Source organism: Musca autumnalis, unplaced genomic scaffold (assembly GCF_047663935.1).
Source record: "Musca autumnalis isolate F117 unplaced genomic scaffold, ASM4766393v1 scaffold_2, whole genome shotgun sequence".
Taxonomy (NCBI): domain Eukaryota; kingdom Metazoa; phylum Arthropoda; class Insecta; order Diptera; family Muscidae; genus Musca; species Musca autumnalis.
The window spans coordinates 93728619-93739518 of NW_027411755.1; positions in this window are offsets into that span (position 1 = coordinate 93728619).

Sequence of the window (10900 nt, forward strand, 5' to 3'; positions counted from 1 at the left end):
TTATGAGTCGGAAAAGCATCATGGTCGCCGTGATCCAGGAAAAAAAAGCCACCTGTAGCGCGCAAAGTTGCGAAGGTTACAACGTTCTTCCTACCTACACATGGAATGTAACAGTGTACAGTATAGTCTCGATAATCCGGACACTCGTTAATCCGGACAACGCAGTAATCCGGACACTAGAATCAGAGACTTGCTTTGAGTGTGATTGTGTATGATCGAACACTCATAACAAAAAACTAATTCAATTCAATCAGACCGTCGCACACTGATCTAGCGGCGCGAAAGTAAAAAATCGAACTATAAAATTGCGAAATATTTTCCATTGTATAGATTACAGACACTTTGCAAAGATTTTGTTTTTTCATTTTTGTTGTTGTAAATATTCACTCAGTTATTCACTATCAAATACAAGAGTTTTTGTTGCATCAGATTTTAAAAAGTTGTTGCAGATTTTAAAAGAGGGTGTGATTTAAATTATAAAAATTAGTTTGGGGTCTGGAGGTACTTAGTTATATAGCAATAAATTTTAAATATATCAATTTTTTAGTGTTTTTATGGGTTGTACGCGCTTGTTCCATAGAGTGCATCTTGTAAACTTGGGCGAACTTGGGTTCGATTATTTTTTGGGGAATGAAATTGGAATCTCTGGATACGGAATAACCACATTAGGGCTGCAAATATTTGCGTATATGGGAGCTAAATCAAAATATGGACCTATCTTGAGAAATGTTTGCAAGGAGGAGTTCTACCCCCGGAGACACTAAAATAGCATGTTATAGCTAAATATGTTATTAAATATGGGATAACAAGTAAAAATTCAACGAATCGGGGGTACCATAAAAGGGGCTTCATCGAAACATAAATCCGTGTTGAAAATGTTTTTTAAAAGATTTTATACGCAGTGAGAACACGGAATGCAAAATTACAGCCAAGTTGGTTTAAAAATGTGGTCATGATATTCAAAATACCTTAAATTGGGAGGTACGGTTACATGGGGGCTATATCAAAACGTGCACCTATGTCCATAATTTTTGGTGAAAATATTTTGTGACCACTAGGTATAAAATTACAGTTAATTCGCTACAAAATTGTTGCTATATTGTTCATATTTGGCCCATTATTACCCACAGGTACAAGCTGAGTTTGTGCCAAATTTCAGTGACGTATCTCAATTCGTTTGAAAGTTATTAATTTCGCGCCGCTAGATCAGTGTTTTCGACCACTGTGCGTCGGCTGTAAATTGTTTATTCGAGTCGCTCACACAAACAAAAAATGTTGTGATCTAACTTGAATTGAATGAAGTTGGATGTTCACGTTCGAGTGGGCTCACTTGATTGCTTTGTTTACGAACACATATTCGAGTTATTATTATTTTGATTTTTCGTTGTGAAGTGAGTGATTTGATCGCACTCAAACTCAGAATATTTATTCTGATTGAAATCAAAACAGACGAAACTAGTATGTGTGTGGATAATTGTATAAATTACGGATATTTTCGACTTTAAATATTTAAAAAATGTATGTAGGAAACAAAAAATTAGGGAGGTTGGCGTTTTTATACCCTCCACCATATGGAGGGTATAATTAAATTTGTCATTCCGTTTGTAACACATCGAAATATTCGTCGGAGACCATGGTAGAACAAGAAAAGGTAGCAGCAATACCCAGCTGACTGAACTGGGCTGTAATGTTAGTGTCAAATTCCATACGACATTTTATATATTTATTTCTATGTTCGATGTATATTAGGGATATATATTTTTTTAAAGAACAAATTTATTCATCAGAAAAAAAAACTATTTCCCATAAAGACTCCTTCATATCATTGACATGGAACCTCCTCCAGGTCCGAAAGACATGCCGCACACTAAAACACCGCTTATAGAGGCGGTAAAATATTTGTTAATATGTATGGTATTTTGTTAAACTTAAAAAAAAATATAACACTAATAAACATGTGCTTTTTTGTTTTCAAAAGCAAACGATTGAAACAGCTTCTCTTTTTTCAATGAATTACCAGCGACCCCAAACATTTTTGCAAGAATTCAGCTTTCTGCGAGAAATTATGCATTTAGTGGAATGATATGGAAACATTCAAATTGAAAATCTAATGAGTTTTCATTCATGTTTTTCAAAATATTCAATCAAATGTGAAAAATTATTAGTTTTTTAAATTCCAATAATTTATAGACATTTCCTTGTTTTGTTTACAAATACAACTGGCAGTAACGTTACAAACAAAAACAAATTCCTTTGTGGTTGTTGTTCGAGTTGTATTTGTTGTAGTATTTACTTTACCTGGTTTGCTCTACCATGGTCGGAGACCCTATAAAGTATATACAGTTAGGCAAGAAAAGTATTGCAAAAACCAAAATTGTAGAAAATTTCGTATTAATTGTTCGTTTATGGCAACAAATTATGTAAAAACTATACGATTTTTTGTGCAAATATCTTGCTATAGGTCCTTACAACAATATTCCGTCAAAATATGCAAAGGTTATTTGCGACTTATAACAAATACGGTCAAAAATAAGAATTAACTACTACTTGGGGGTGACAATAAAAGTATTGCAAAGGGAAAATCAGTACTATAAAACTATAAAATTTTTGCAAATTTTTGCATTTTGATGACTTTTGCGGCTAATAATAGAATAACAGTATTGAATGTAATAAAGTTCAGTGATAAAAAATGCCGTCCTGGAGGGTCTTCAGACAGGTAAAAAACGCATGGGACCATATTAACAATAAACCATGATGAATAGGCCACAGGCAAGTAGGTAAAGAATGAATATTTGACTCAAAATGTATTGTAGGATAATGGAACAATGCAAAACAGTCCGATTTTGGCTTTGAGAAAATGGAAATACCTCTGGAAAGTATATGGAAAAAATTTACACCAGTGTAGTATTTTGGAACGACCTACGACAGAGCACTATTTCGTCTCCCAATGGTATTGATATGATTTATTTTTTGCTAAGTGGATAGATATTATCCTCTGCTATCATAATAAATCCAAAAAATTGCGCCAAATCCAATAAAACCCATCAAATATGGAAATTAAACCGCTACTGGAGAAGCTGGAATACCGAATATTTGCGTACAATATTCTTTAACATGGAAAATAGTATGCAAAATTGGGTTCACGGATATAATAATGATTGGGAAGGCATTCCTACTGAAATTATTAAGAAATATTTAATAGTCATTAGTCTGAAAGTCAGAAAAATCGATCCCGAATGCTCAAACAAAGTCAACTACCACCATTCCAAAGACCAGATAATTACATGTTAATCTTATTTGTGTAAATTGCCGATGTAATATAACAACACAAAACTCTTGAATGCATCGGACCAACATCCTGATATCAACCCTCATAAAATATTTGGGTCCAATTTAACAAAAGGCTCCAAAAACATCCTGCAACGAAGGATCAAGATTTACTAAAAATTGGGAACCAGTATCCTTAGAGTGGAACATACCGAGCCTTATTTTTTGGTTTAACTGAGCTCATTAATGCTCAAATGAATGTCCAAAGTGGATAGGCAACTCATTAAAGAACACATCTTTGGTAATTCTCGAAGAAACCATCGATTTGGTAATTTTTGCAATACTTTTATTGTCACCCCCAAATAGTAGTTAATTCTTATTTTTGACCGTATTTGTTATAAATCGCAAATAACTTTGGCATGTTTTGGCGGAATATTGTTGTTAGGACCTATAGCAAGATATTTGCACAAAAAACAGTATAGTTTTTACATAACTTGTTGCCATAAACGAACAAGAAATATGAAATTTTCTACAATTTTGTTTTTTGCAATACATTTCTTGCCTAACTGTATATTATTGATCAGCATAAAATTCTATGTCGATTTAACCATGTCCGTCCTTCTGTCTGTTGAAATCAAGATACAGCTCGCAATTTTAAAGATAAAAATATTTGGTACAGAAGTTTTTATTACTTGCAGGATGGTTGGTATTGAAAATGGGATATATCGGTCCACGTTTTGATATAGCCCCCATAGAACGGTACCTCCCGATATTCGGTATTTTGGAGGTTTTAACTTCATTATACCACCAGAATGGCTGAAATTTGGTATTTAGTTATCGTTGGGTGTATAGAACTTTCCACCTGAAATTTGTTGGTATAGGTTCACGCCTTCATATAGCCCCCATAGAACGGTACCTCCCTATATTCGGTATTTTGAAGGTTTTAGCTTCTGTATCCCACCAAAATGGTTGAAATTTGGTAATTCGTCTTCGTTGAGGATATAAAACGTTCCACCTAAAATTTGTTTGTGGTATAGGTCCACGCCTTCATATAGCCCCCATAGAACGGTACCTCCCGATATTTGACATTTTGAAGGTTTTAGCTTCTTTATCCCACCAAAATGGCTGAAGTTTGGTAATTAGGCGGAGCTAAGTACTTTCGTAGATTGAAGGAAACTAATTATTCCATTCTCTTTCAATTTAATTTTGGCGGAGGGTATAAAAAGTTCGGTCCGGCCGAACTTAATGTTTTCTTAAATGTTTTATTTGGAACGACGACTTCTATTTTGTTTTTCAAAATAGGCTTAATCCCATAGTCGTTGTTTTAATATTTTATTAAAACAACTTTAATTTATTAGTAGGAAAAAATTGGCGATGTTTACCACAGATCTTCAGCAGTTCCCTTGTTTCTTGTTTTTCAACAAGAAACTTTTTATACCCAAGTGTCAATTGCTCGCTCAAATAGATACGTGTCCAAAGAATCACTCTGATCGAGAATTTCTTTGGCACTACTTAAACTCGAGCAACTTCACTTGCAAACAAAACCAAATCTTTCCCACTGCTATGCCTTAATTCTCAACGAAAAAAACACACTAATAAATTAAAGTTGTTTCAATAAAATATTAAAACAACGACTATGGGATTAAGCGTGACTATTTTGAAAAACAAAATGGAAACAAAAAATTAATTAATTAATACAAATTAAATATATACAAAAAACAAAACAAAAATCGTTTATTTCGTTTGGATTTGAGACAACAGTGGTTCTTATAAAAGTACAACAAACAAACATTCGTAATAGCGGGTTCCTCCACATCGACGTGTTCGCCATACGTTGTTCCTATCTTGATGAGAACCTTCACTAATTCCACAAATCCAGCACCACCCACTGCGGAAAAGGGTAGGCAATCTTGGAACAGACCAATAATAGATTGTTCATTATTGTGATTTGATTTCCTTTGTATTTTATGTCACAATAATGTATTTTACAGCAAACTAAATAGTCAGGGCTAACTAGTTTGGGCTGAGTGTCTGACTGTATAGACTGTGGTAATGCTGTTATAAATTCTTAACACAATGTTGTTATCAGCTTCAATCGAAGCTTATAAGGTGCCAGACCTCACGGGCTAAAATATGTCCAATTTACATTAGCAACTTTTTCGTCATTTAGAGCTGTTTCGTCATTTATTTGCTAAAACAGGCAACATTTTGCGTCATTTACCATACAAAATTAAATGACGATAGCTGCGTCATTTATTCTAAACAACGCACGAAAACACCATACTTTTATACGCAACCCTGCTTTTTTGTCATAAACTACCAAAAAATGCAACTGTTTTATGATGTCTTTGTTTGTTTGTGTGTGTTGTAGAAAAACAAAAATACTTAAACGATGACAAAAGTGAAAATAAATGGTTAAAAAACTTGCAAAAATTATGCTTTTTTGTTTTTGGAATTAATTTAAGTTATTAGATACACATTTGTCTTGCGAAATTCCTATTTTTCTGAATAAATACATATATTGTGTGCGTGTGTTTGTGTTATTGTATAAGTGTGTATGTGCGATTGTGTGTGTAAGCCAAGATCTATTTAACAGGTCACGTAAGTAGCACAAATACAACTCTGTTTTGGCCAAAAATTCTTCAATATGTCAAAATGTTTGTTTACGTTTTCATACAATTTATTCACAATAACAAAAAATTTGACAGATTGAAACCAATCAGCTGGCCGTTTTACGCCACCTTATTATTTCATCATGGTGTAAGCAAATGACGCAAAAAAACAGATGTAAATACACTTCATTTGATTCTAGGATTTCGTAAAACGAAATCATTTAATATGCATATGTAAATTGGACTATAGTTGACATAAATATGCAACTATGTATTTTGAAACACATTTAAAGTTTTCTATTTAGGAAAGTTTTTTTGTGTGCAAAATAATGACAGTGCATGTAATTTTGTTAATTCAACAGCTTATGTAGCGTTTATGTATTTTTTCTTTTATTTGATAATAGTTTTGTTCCTTTACCTTTTTAATGGTAAAAGAGAAAACTGTCAAAACTGCTCTCTCATGACCAGTTTATTCATAAAAGCAAAGGAACGGAAAAATTGTAGATCTGAAGTGTGATTCTCTAACTCATTTTTTGAGTTACCGACAAATGTCGGTAAAATTAAAATGCTTATAATTTCGGTAATAGGGTGCCACCGCGGTGCAATCGTATGCACACCCGCAGAAGGTCGTGGGTTCGATTCCCCGACTAGGCAACATCAAATTTTCAACGGTGGCAAAATACCCCTCAGTAATTTTGGCGACATTTCCTGAGTATTTCAGCCATGTCCCGGGCCACACTACAGTAATTTCACCGAAATTTTGACACGAAATTATGCGTCTCTAGATCGAGTTCCATAGTAGAGTAAAATCATAAAACTGCTGTAGTGGGGAATTCAAGCTAATACCCCGGTTACACTATTGAGGGTTAACCCACTGGGTTTAATAGATCCAGTGGGTTAATCTTTGCTGGTTACACTTAGCTTTTCGAGGATATAAACTGTCAGCTGATGTTTGTTTACGTATACATACAAAATAACTAATAAAGTCGTGTTTTACACTTTTACAATTTCTCGTATGAGACATGGTTTAATAAGAAAGGTTAGCCAAAGCTTTATGTCAATTTAAATTTTTTCATTCGAGTATTCCTAAAACTTCAAAACAATATACACAAACTGTGTATGTGTGTGTGTTGTTTGAATAATATGTCAAACAGTTTTAAAAACAATCGAATTCAATGATTTTTAAAATTATTTTTGGAACACTTGTATGGAAATAATTCGTCAGGTTAACATTGAAACAAACATTTTATCATATCCACAACTTGATTATGCGGAGAAACATTGGTCCTTCATTCATTTTTCGCGATTTTTATAAAATGCTCAAAATTGGTGTTGTAAACAAACCCACCTGTTGCTTAATTTTGAAGTTTTAGGAATTCAGGAAAAACAAGGGTTCTATAGATTTTTTTCATTTAAATCTACCTCTTTACTTATACCATGGTATGAGATATCGTCCCCTCTTTGCTCATATTGGTATAAAACACAGGGATACATTTTTGTATCATGGTATCAAGCGTACTTTTTGTTAAAAAGTATCTAATGTAAAAAAAAAATAAATAATTTTATGATTTTCAAATATCTTTAGATTTATTAACACCATAAAATCTCATGCGACCAATTGTAAACGTGTAAAACACGACAAACTCTGTTGCAAAAACAGTTGCAACTTTTGGTACTTTTTGAGTAGAGTTGGATTTTTTTGCACAAATACCGAATACAACACTGTATTTTTGGTGGATTTATGCCGGATTTAAAATAAACCCAGTCGTGAGAGGATTTAATTTTTGTATGGCAAATCTGGTCAGATTTGATTAGATTAAGCAATAAATCCTCATAAAGTGGGTTAACCCGGCAAAAAACTGTAGTGTAACCGCACTATAAGAACGACTAATTTCATGAAAATTTTTAATGAAATTCATACTAGTGTGAACCGGGACCATGTAAAACTTCTCTACAAGTGGTGTCGTAGGACGCGCCGTCCGGACTCGGCCATAAACTGTAGGTCCCATATTGTTGAGCTAATATGAATCGGGGTGCACTCATTGATATGAGAGAAGTCACCCTTGTACCGTATGGGATGTTGTGGAACAATGTTTGTTTGTTTGTTTTATAATTTCGGTAATTAACGATGTTTTTCGATAAGTTAACGACGAATAAAAAGCAGTCGTAAAGTTCTACCGATAGCAATAGCGTTGTCAACTTTTATTTGAACTTTTCATTCATAATTTTTCGTTTTAATAAAATGAAAAGTTTTATAAGTCCATGTTTACATTACTGCTATGCCTAAATACGTCCGTATTCCAAAATCGTATGTGGTGAAAAAAGTAGAACACATGTATTCCTAGCAAAATTTGAAGGTTGGGGTTCCACGCGATGACGTGATTTCATGGCTTCTTTTGCATTGGTTTAAACGAAGTCGTGAAAGATCCGATCTTTTCATTAGCATTTGAACCAATGCAAAGGAAGTCGTGAAAGGTCCGATCTTTTCATCAGCATTTAAACCCATGCAAAGGAAGTCGTGAAAGATCCGATCTTTTCATCAGTATTTGAACCCATTACATCGATCCAATAGAGATGAATTTTGTGTTTTTATTTATACACATTTTTGTAAATTATTTACAATAGGCTCGATGTTGTCGGAGACTCGAAATCACAACCAACGTTGTTAAAACTCTCGTCGTAATGATAACGTCATTGCAAAGGGTTGGTGAAAATGACATGCCAAAGCATTGGAGGAAATGACATGCCAAAGCATTGGTGAAAATGACATGTCAAAGCATTGCTTTGGATCCAAAAATGAATTGCATCTTTTGGGGTCCACGCTCATATAAAATTCATCGATGAAGATGCTAAAAAGATGACATGTCAGATCACTTTCACCCATGATTGAATGAAGGCCTGGGTACATAAGCTGCATTGCCTGATTGCCTTGCTTTCCTGCTTCATTTCTGACATAATAAAAATAAAAGAATAAAGGAGGCCGAGCAAAGTTTGAACTGGGTTGCCCTTTTCTTTTTTATTCTTTTATCAGAAGTAAGCAGGCGAGGCAGCTTATGTACCCAGGCCTTGACATCTTTGGCATAGAACATTTTGCTGGGTTCTTATGAGAACTACCGAAATACGTCGAGCGTATACTTTTTGAAAGTTGAACAAATTCAACTATGACAGAACGTTTTGTATGCATGTAGGCTCTTGTGCCAGACACTGAAAATAACACATGAAATTTTTTTAGCTTTTAGGAGAGAGCGGAGGTGAAGGAGCTCCCTTTCTCCCTTCCATGATACAATAAAAGGTAGCATTATCAGCCCAGCTGATGGTAACATAATGTGTCAATTGCATTGAATATATGTCCCCTTCTTACCCATAAGCTCAAAACATTTTCATGAAAATTGTCATAGTCTGGCACAAGACTTAGTGTGTGTTTTGTATTTTGAAAACAAAAGCCCAACAAAACCTGAAATACAATTCATTGGCAATGAATCATTGCAAAGGAAAACTATTTATTTTACGAATGAAAACTTTTAAATAATTTTTGATCGCGAATTTTGTGTTTGAAACGTGATTTTGGACTCAACGTATTTGGGACGCTCAGAGAGCGTTGTTGTGGTAGAAAGGTGAAATATTTGTGTACGTCCGGTCGTTTCCCAACATACCAAAAAAGCTTGAGAATTATATTATAATAAGCTTACCAACATAAGCCTTAAGCTTATAAAAGACTTGAGAAATCAGTTGTTAAAAGCTTATGTCATAATTGTAGAAAAATCGAAACGGAACCCTTGTTTATAAGCTTACCCTTGTAATTGTAGAACAAGCTTATGCAATTAATATTATCTTAAGCTTACCCTTGTAATAGTAAAACAAGCTTACATATATTTTTTTAATTTTTTATTAAAATTTTATAAATTCAGTTCATATTTTGAGATTTAGTTATAAATTAACAAAGTGTGTAGTGTATTTTATCATTGTTATTTTTTAATTTAAATTAAATTGATTAGTGATTTAAGTTTTTACTCTATAATATAATTAAAATAATTATATTTACAGTTACGTTTTTTTGGTTTTATAATTGTTTCGCATCTTTATACGATTTTTCGCGAACCGTCTTGAATGAATGTGTCGTTGGAGTTGCGGCATCTATGAAAAGTAGAAATTTAGTGATAATTTTTTCAGTTAATTTTGTAAATTGAACTTACTTTATATAGCCGTTCTTGTGCAATAGTTGTGCGCCTTGCACTCTGTATGCACGGTTTCGATTCTCAGGTCGGGCAAAAACATCATACTCTCCAACGGTGGCAAAATATCCCTCAGGTAATGTAGACGACATTTCCTGATCAACCATGAAAAATTTTTATACAAGTGGTGTCGTAAAACACTCCGTTCGGATTCAGCGATAACAAGTTGGTCCCGTATAATTAAGTCAATATGAAGCGGCGTGCACTGATTGATATGAGATAAATCTCCCGTGTCTATTAGAGGATGTGTATGGGAACATATGTATGAATGAATTATTCAAATTTTCATCACTTTCACTTTGTTCGCATTCACTTCTACTTTCATCACAACCGCTATTTATGTCACCAATCCTGAAAACTTCTTCGGATTCGTAATTTTTTGGTTTTTAAGAATTCAACCGAACTTCTTCATTGACTTTTTTGTCTTTCAACACTTTTTATATTTTTTGGCATTGCAATTATATTTTAGCACAACACGGTTATTTATTTGTTAACACAACGCGGATATATGTACATTTAATTACATAAAAACTAAAAGATCACAAAAAAAGTTTCTACAAAAACTAATTTATCAACAAATGTCAATTAACAAAATACTTTTCAGGCAGACACAAGAAAAGTTTGTGCATGTAATAGTTTTCCAAGCATTGTTAAAAATTGATTGTGAATTTTCTATTTTTATAATATTATTCTCAAGTCCTATTACTTTTTATTTTTATTTGGTATGTTGGGTTATTAGGTATAGCAGTTAGGCAATTTTCCTTCCGTCAATTGTCTGGGAAACGGAAC